A 9,371-nucleotide genomic window follows, 5' to 3' on the forward strand; every position below is an offset into this window, starting at 1 on the left:
GTTTTTCTCGTTTAGGGCACACGCTTTTTATTACTTGGGGACCATACGCCGCTTTTTCATGGAATGGCACGAAAGTGTCACATTGAAGGTTCCATGATAACCGCCGTATGAAATACATCTGCGCATGTTTTTAAATTCAAAATTTTACTATTTCACGTCTAAATGTTGAATTCTGCTTAAGCCGGTGCTAGGGGGCGTGGACGGTAGTTTGCACTTTACAGTACCGTCCATGAACAGGCTCAATCAAACCGAGCCTGCAACATTTTCAATTTTGCCGTGTTGGGCTTTCTTTAGGGATTCTATATTTATCTATTTTATCACAATATCTAATTACATGTGTTTTAATGGCAGTCAAAACAAGACGTCAATAAAATAGAAAATATGAAAAACAAGATCAACAAGGAAAGGCGGCGTTCAATGAACGCAACCCCTATGAAGGCTGGACATGGAGGGGGACACCGACACTGAACGCCGAACAATCCCTTGAGGATGAAAACACTGAACGCCGAACAATCCCTTGAGGATGAAAATATAACAACAGTTTACTTGTAGTGCAAGATGTAGAATTGGCAATGAATCTAGCTTTGTAAGGTTTTTTATGTAATTTAGGAATCCAATACATAATAGGAAGTTTAAGTTCTTTTTCATTAATTTGTACTTTAAGATTTGAAATATTAGTAATATGATTGTTTACAATGTCTTTTTCGGAGGCAGAGGTTTTAGAATACGCATTAATACTATCAAGTTCCTTATGCAAAACGTTCATGTAATGGATTCGTCATACAATTATAATATTATTAGCCGCCTTGTCCGCTGGCACCAAAACAAATTTTGAATGAAAAGCTAGAATATCTTAAAGTAAGACTTGTTTTAGGTGGCAAAAGATGTTCATTACCACGATAAAAATTAATACGTGAATCAATAATTTTAAAGATGTTACGTTTCCATGTAACTAGAGCATTACTATCCGCATTTTCACGGCGACACCATTTGACCGAAAAATCCTCTATAGATTCAGCAATCAAGTTGCTTACCCACGGTGAGGGAGACGGACAAAATTTTAATTTCTTAGTTTTGGATTTTTCTTTCATTATTCTATAAATGTCCTCAAAATGAATACACCAAACAGTCAAAGGAACAAAACTCCATATAAAAGTAGAATGGTGTTTTCCTAACTTGATTGAGCCTGTTCATTGACGGTACTGTCAAGTGCAAACTACCGTCCACGTAAAATAGAGAAAATAAGAATCCCTAAAATATGATGAACAAGATCGACAAGGAAAGGTGGCGCTCAATGAACAGACTGCCCAACACGGCAAAATTGAAATGTTGCAGGCTCGGTTTGACGGTAACTTGCACTTTCCAGTACCGTCCATGAACAGGCTCAATCAAACCGAGCCTGCAACATTTTCAATTTTGGCGTGTTGGGCTTTCTTTAGGGATTCTGTATTTATCTATTTGATTTAGTCTATTCATGGACGGTACTGTAAAATGAAAACTACCGTCCATGTAAAATAGAGAGAAATAAGAATCCCCTAAGAAAGTCCAACACGGCAAAATTGAAAATGTTGCAGGCTCGGTTTGATTGAGCCTGTTCATGGACGGTTCTGTAAAGTGTCTAAAACTACCGTCCACGCCCCGTAGCACCGGCAGAATTCAACATCTAAACCTGAAATGGTAAAATTTATTTTGAAACATCCGCAGATGTGTTAATATGGCGGTTTTCATGGAACCTTCAATGTGACACATTCCATGAAAACGAGAAAACAATGGGCGGAACTAAACAAAATGGAATTTTGAAAGGGGATCAGCCTTCTCAAGATCAAAGAAAATATACTTATAAATGAAATATTGATGAAATAAAATGCGTATTTTCATTATCCGTATTTTCACTGTAAAAATTTATTTTTCACTACAGTGAAACATATTTTCCGTATTTTAACTGGTGTCTTGCCGGACTACTTTCTTTTAAATTCTTCTCTATATATTAATATGTATACATATAAAATATGATGAACAAAATCGACAAGGAAAGGCGGCGTTCAATGAACGCAGCCCCCACTCGACCCAGCAACAAGCGCCATCGGTCGACAAACTAAAAAAGTAAACTAGGTCAGCATTTTGTAGAAAATAAATGATCAATTACCAATCCGCTAAATTTTCCCGGACTGAAGCAAAATCCTATACAGCAAGATAAAAAAATTTAACCGGAATGTCATTTGATTGTTTTTGTATAAATAATTATGTGCCATTTTTTTTAAACTTATGTATTCACAAATGTAAATATGGTGTACAAAGAGGTAATCTCTCCGGAGCAGCGAAAAAAGATTGTCAATGAGGTTTGATTTGGATTATGGGAGATAAACAGTGTTTGTTTTCGTTTGGCTTTACGGCGTATCAACATAATTTACGTCATACGATGCCACAACAGAAAAGATGATTTTGGCTACCCTAGGGTGTTACAAACGTTTATCAACACCTGTTGGAGCTAGAAGACCAACCTCCAATAAATTGGTAACATTTAATCGCCTCTGACAATCACGCAAGCAGAAACGGTGGCTGCAAAGAGCGGTTTTTTATGTTTTAATTAATATATTAAACTCAAAGGAAAATGTAGTAATACAAATGCCAACAACACGAACCAAACAAAACTGAAAACATTACCTTTTAACAGACCTACGGGGAGTATTATTTACTGTATATGATAATCACACAACCTTAAATAAGGTATCACAAGTAATGAAAACTAATAGTTTACTATATACTACAAGAAATGTGTGATTACCGGTGCTAGGGGGCGAGGACGGTAACTTGCACTTTCCAGTACCGTCTTTTCTCTATTTGATTAACAGTGACAGTTTTCCGATTCTCCATTAATCTATTGTTACAATAATTTATACAGAAGCACCCTTACTATTTCTTTTACACTGTTCCAAATTGACCGCTCTTTCTTTCATTATTTATTCAAAAAATAATTTTTAGACGGGTCGCACAGGTGCGATCCCGGGTTTTAGTATGGTGAATGTCGGGCGGCGGGCGGTCGGGGAAAAAAATTCGTAACAGTTTTCTCAACAACTACGTATCACAGCCTCTTGATATTTGGTATACAGCATTAACACATGGTCCCATACCGTGGGATTCGATTTCAGGTCTGTCGCTCATCCACTTCCTGTTTATCCACTTAGTTAAATTAGTTAGATTTTTCGACATTAATGGTCAATGGTATGAAATTTTCGTAACAATTTTCTCAGCAACTACTTATCACAGCCTCTTGATATTTGGCATACAGCATTGACACATAGTCCCATATTGTGGGATTTGATTTCAGGTCTGTCGCTCATCCACTTCCTGTTTATCCACGTCAATGGTAGGAAATTTTCGTAACAGTTTTCTCAGCAACTACTTATCACAGTCTCTTGATATTGGCATACAGCATTGGCATACTATCAACAACAATTCTATTCACACGAAAATTTATGATAAAAGAGATGACTTTGACTTTTTGTATAGTTAATATCCACATTTGGGATGGAGACGTACCCCATGCAAACATCCTACGGGGTTTATGTTTCTCAGTTAATTAGATTCGCTAGAGCTTGTAACAACGTAAAGGATTTCAACGAGCGGAATATTTTTATTACCAGCAAGCTTCTAAAACAGGGCTACCGCTATCATAAATTACGGAAATATTTTACTAAATTTTACAATCGTAACTTTGATTTGATTTCTAAATTCAATAGTGATTTAAAAACTCTTCTGCGACAAGGGATTAGCCAGCCTGGTTTTTATGGCGATGTGGTTTTACAAACTTCGTAAGATTTTGGGTCATGGTAATTTTTTCTGCTGTTTTTACTAAAATTATTAAACGTTTTATTAAAAGAGGTTATGACCCTACTATTTTAAGACATACTGCATGTTTAGTGTTCAACCCTTTTACAGTTGGACACTACGCTTTTCTCTTTTGATTGCATCTGACGGACCAAGTGGGAGACTCTATGATGGATAGTTCGTAAAGCCCTTTGGGGACTGAATTGTCTTAATGTTCGTCTTCTGCCTTGCTTCGTCGGGCCCTTGTAGGTGATTTTCTTGTTGCTCTGTCTTCCTTTAGGACATTGAGTACTTTTGTTATGGTCATTGGGTTTTACTTTTATATGTTTCTACATGATCATTTTAGTGTTTTACTTATTTAATTTTTTGTAACCATGACAACTGTTAGAATTTCACTTGGCGGGGATTCATTTTATTTACACTGTCTCGTTTATAGGAACATGGTGGGGCTAAGAGCGAGGTTTGGTGCACCATTAACCGGTTTAAACTCCCCAGTAGTCATTATTATGCTGCTGACCGTTCCAAGGCGGCGCCCCACTGTGTTCCTCAGATGTATGTCTATGTTGTTTCATACTGTTTTGGTGACACTTTTGCTTGTGTCCCTTGTTGTTTTCTCGTCTACGGTAAGTATCTTCCCATTGCCTCTTAGTTTTTATTTCTTTGATTAACCCCCCCCTTCCCCCCGGTCTCCTGTCCCCTTCCCCTTTGTGGGCCTATTATTATTTTCTTTGAATTCCTTATCAGTTACAAATTATTTATCATTTAATGATTAACGTGTCGTTGCCCTGTCCTTTTTATGTTTGGGGTCCGCCTGGGCTCCTTGCCATTGGTTCTTGTTGCTGGGTCATATGGGGGTTGCGTTCATTGAACGCCGCCTTTCCTTGTTGATCTTGTTTTTCATATTTTTTGACACATTGTCCCATACCGTGGGATTTGATTTCAGGTCTGTTGCTCATCCACTTCCTGTTTATCCACTTAGTTAAATTAATTATTTTCTTCGACATTAATGGTCAATGGTAGGAAATTTTCGAGACAGTTTTGTCAGTTACTACTTATCACAGCCTCTTGATATTTGGCATACAGCATTGACACATGGTCCCATACTGTGGGATTCGATTTCAAGTCTGCAGCTCATCCACTTCTTGTTCACATTAATGGTCAATTGTAGGAAATTTTCGTAACATTTTTCTCAGAAACTACTAATCACAGCCTCTTGATATTTGGCATTAAGCATTGACACATGGTCCCATACTGTGGGATTCGATTTTAGGTGTTCCTGTTTACCTACTGAATTAAATTTTCGACATTAATGGGTCAATGGAATTTTTTTTCGTAACATCACAGCCTCATGATATTTGGTGTACAAATGCAACCCGGCCTTTTCTGTCTTTGACCCATTTTATTTGTTTACGTTTGTATGGATGCGTGTTATAATAATGAAAATATTTGGATGATATTTATTCATTATGCAAATACATTAAAGTTTATTTATATAAATAGAAATAGACACTTTTAACTGTTTATAAAGATGATCATAAAAAACAAAGGACACGCATCTATGTTCAAAGATCACACATCACTTTTAAGTTTAAAACCAGCAGCAAGCAGTCATGTCTTTTGATTTAGAAAAGTTTGTAGCTGAACCTTCCCAGGAGGTATTGGATTTTGCTAAGAAAACTGATTTTCTCGACCTTGCAAAAAAAGTATAATTTACCAGAAATTAAATTTTCAATGCGTAAACAAGAAATTAAAATCTTCTAAATTCGTCATTTTGTTAATGAAAATATTTTTGGAGAAGATGCACTTTCTCATATTGTTGAAACACATTCTGAGAGCTTGAACTTCAACTTAAATTTGAACTAGAGAAAATGAAGTTAGAAAAAGAAAGGGAGGGACGAAAGGCAGTTAAAAAAAGGGAAGAAAGGCAGTTTGAAAAAGAGAGAGAAGAGAGAGAATTTCAGTTAAAACGAGAGAGAGCTAATCAGTTTGAACATAAAATGAATTCAAAATTTGATGTCACTTGTAGATCTTATATTAGCATGAATTGTAATTATTCCACATAACATACATTGTTCTGTATTTGTATTTATCCAGTTTCCGAGGGATCACTTTGTTTCCAGAATTTTGTACTTCACAACAGCAGGTGTCTCGTGCTGTGTGGCAGCCGTAAAAAGTTGCCCCGTACTTCACTTCAGTGTTGTTATATTTTCTTGTCCTTCGGGATCATTGATGCCAACACTATAATGTGTTGAGAATTGAGTACCGCTCAAGCCGGTGCTAGGGGGGCGTGAGGGATGTTGCACTTATTCATTATCCCTCATGTACAGACTCAATCAAACAATATGATAAACAAGATCGACAAGGGAAGGCGGCATTTAATGAACGCAGCCCCCATCCGACCCAGCAACAAGCGTCAGCGGCAAGGAGCCCAGAAGGACTCCAAAGAAAAACAGGACAGGGCACAAGGCAGAGTACGGGCAGGCAAACCACTACATCAGAATACATAATAAGTAACTTATAAGGAACTAAAACAAAACAAATAAATGATTTAATATAAGGCCCATTATGTCAAAAGGCACAGGGGAAGGGGACATGAGACACGGGGAAGGGGGGGGGGAATAAAATAAATAAAAACTAGGGACAAGGGAAGATACTTACCGTAGACGAGAAACAACAAGAGACACGAGCAAAAGTGTCACCAAATCAGTATAAAACAACATAGACATACATCTGAGGAACACAGAGGGGCGCCGCCTTGGAACGGTCAGCAGCATTATAATGACTACTGGGGAGTTTAAACCGGTTAATGGTGCACCAAACCTCGCTCTTAGCCCCACCATGTTCCTATAAACGAAACAGTGTAAATAAAATGAATCCCCGCCAAGTGAAATTCTAACAGTTGTTATGGTTACAAAAGGTTAAATAAGTAAAACACAAACCGAGTCTGCAATTCTTATGTTATTTTGTTGTGATTAATGCTTCCGAGGGATCACTTTGTTTCCAGAATTTTTTACATTCAATCCATGGAACCTCTTCATAATTTGGTAATTTTGTTAGCATTTACAGGACCATCCTTTAATAATGTTGGAATAACAGTTTCCACAACATAGATGTCCACATAAAAGTACTTTTTTAAAATGAGCTTTAAGCACTAACTTGCATAAATAACACCATTCTGTATTTTTAGTCCCTGAAGTAGGAGTTACGTAATCAACTTGCTCGGTTAGCCAATATGCCTTCATTAATAATATAAGCGGATGACATTTCACACTCTTATATGCTTAAAAAAATTATGTGCTTAAAGTTAAAAATTATATTTCTTTTTCAAAAAGAAAAAAAAAAGATTTAAACCTTTTATTTAGAAGGCCACTTGAATCCACCAGATAATGAACCAAAGTCTGTAGCAGGTTTTTCAGGACGTCCCACAAAGCAATTGGCAGGTGCCGGATTTCCAAGTCCCACGAAGCAATTGACAGGTGCCGGATTTCCACATATATTTGATGTCTGTGTCGTTGGTAATAATGGTTTTTGCGGTTCTCAAGAAAAGGGATTGTTCACTTGATTTTTGTTATCAGGCTGGTCATTACATCCGTATCCAAGCATTGTAAGCCAATCCCGCACTTTTACATGACAGGCAAAACATTCTGTTATGTCACCACAGCGAGTATAAAAAAGCCAGCCTTTGCCAAAGTATATTTGTTTGGAATTATTTGATTAGACCAGGTTTTAAAAGTTTCAAGTCTGTCTTCGTAAAACATCATATTTTGTGGAACCATTGTTGCACAATCTAAATGTTTTATTGAGTTTTCCATTTTTTAAATTTTTATATGCCCGAACGAATTTCGGACATTTTATGTTATACCCCCTGGCGTCCGTCCGTCTGTCCGTCCGTCTGTCCGTTAGCAATTTGGTTTCCGGAGCATAACTTAAGTTCCATTTGGCCCACAATATTCAAACTTCATAGGATGATTGTCCATATTGGGTAGAAGACCCCTATTGATTTTGGGGTCATAAGGTCAAAGGTCAAGGTCACTATGACCTTAAAACTGAAAACAGTTTCCGGAGCATAACTTAAGTTCCATTTGGCCCACAGTGTTCAAACTTCATAGGATGATTGTCCATATTTGGTAGAAGACACCAATTGAAGGTCAAAGGTCAAGGTCACTATGACCTTAAAACTGAAAACGATAGCAATTTGGTTTCGCGAGCATAACTTAAGTTCCATTTGGCCCACAATATTCAAACTTCATAGGATGATTGTCCATATTGGGTTTAAGACCCCTATTGATTTTGGGGTCATAAGGTCAAAGGTCAAGGTCACTATGACCTTAAAACTGAAAACAGTTTCCGGAGCATAACTTAAGTTCCATTTGGCCCACAGTGTTCAAACTTCATAGGATGATTGTCCATATTTGGTAGAAGACCCCTATTGATTTTGGGGTCACAAGGTCAAAGGCCAAGGTCACTATGACCTTAAAACTGAAAACAGTTTCCCGAGCATAACTTAAGTTCCATTTGTCCTACAGTGTTCAAACTTCATAGGATGATTGTCCATATTTGGTAGAAGACCCCTTTAGATTTTGGGGTCACAGGTCAAAGGTCACTATGACCTTAAAACTGAAAACAGTTTCCGGAGCATAACTTAAGTTCCATTTGGCACACAGTGTTCAAACTTCATAGGATGATTGACGATATTGGGTAGAAGACCCCTATTGATTTTGGGGTCACAAGGTCAAAGGTCAAGGTCACTATTACTTAGAAATTGAAAACAGTTTCTTGAGCATAACTTTAGTTCCATTTAGCCCACAATATTCAAACTTCATAGGATGATTGTCCATATTGGGTAGAAGACCCCTATTGATTTTGGGGTCACAAGGTCAAGGTCACTATTACCTTAAAACTGAAAACAGTTTTCGGAATATAACTTAAGTATCATTTAACCTACTGTGTTTAAACTTCATAGTATGATTGTCCATATTGGGTAAAAGACCCCTAATGATTTTGGGGTCACAAGGTCAAAGGTCAAGGTCACTTTTACCTTAGAATTGAAAACAGTTTCTGGTACATAACTTAAAGTTCCATTTGGACCACAATATTGAAACTTCAAAGGAGGATTGTTATTTGAAGGAGGTAATACTTTATTTTAGTCCCATGTCTTACAAATGCTTCATCTTTACTAAAAAAAAAACACTTTCGGGCATATAATGCTCCGCCTAGCGGTGCTCTTGTTTTTTTATTTTTTAATGGTTTTTTTTATATTTTTTTAAAAGTTTTTTATCCATATTTTTATCTTTATTACATGTCCACATTATCATTGTTATAACATTCATCACACTTTTCAAAATCATGGTGATTGTCATTATTATTGTCCCCATCGGGACAGTTATGCCATTCTCCATGGTAAGTTAATATAGCGTAGCATTTGCTACACTCAATGAAACAACGAGCATTGCAATAAATACAATGCCCGTGTTTATTATCCAAAATTATTTCTTGTGCCATGATAGAACACGAAATGGTACAAATTATTATGTGATACACAA

General features: G+C 36.9%; 1 long non-coding RNA gene across 1 annotated transcript; it reads left to right on the forward strand.

The window, feature by feature from the left end:
- The first annotated feature begins 7,653 nt into the window (after positions 1-7,653).
- On the forward strand, positions 7,654-8,995 carry LOC132719426 (uncharacterized). The gene is made up of 2 exons (XR_009624225.1): positions 7,654-7,843; positions 8,139-8,995. It is a non-coding gene; the product is annotated as an uncharacterized LOC132719426 (long non-coding RNA).
- The last annotated feature ends 376 nt before the right edge of the window (positions 8,996-9,371 follow it).

The sequence above is a fragment of the Ruditapes philippinarum genome, unplaced genomic scaffold, assembly GCF_026571515.1.
Source record: "Ruditapes philippinarum isolate M1 unplaced genomic scaffold, ASM2657151v2 ctg3150_1_1_1_1, whole genome shotgun sequence".
In the NCBI taxonomy this organism is placed as follows: domain Eukaryota; kingdom Metazoa; phylum Mollusca; class Bivalvia; order Venerida; family Veneridae; genus Ruditapes; species Ruditapes philippinarum.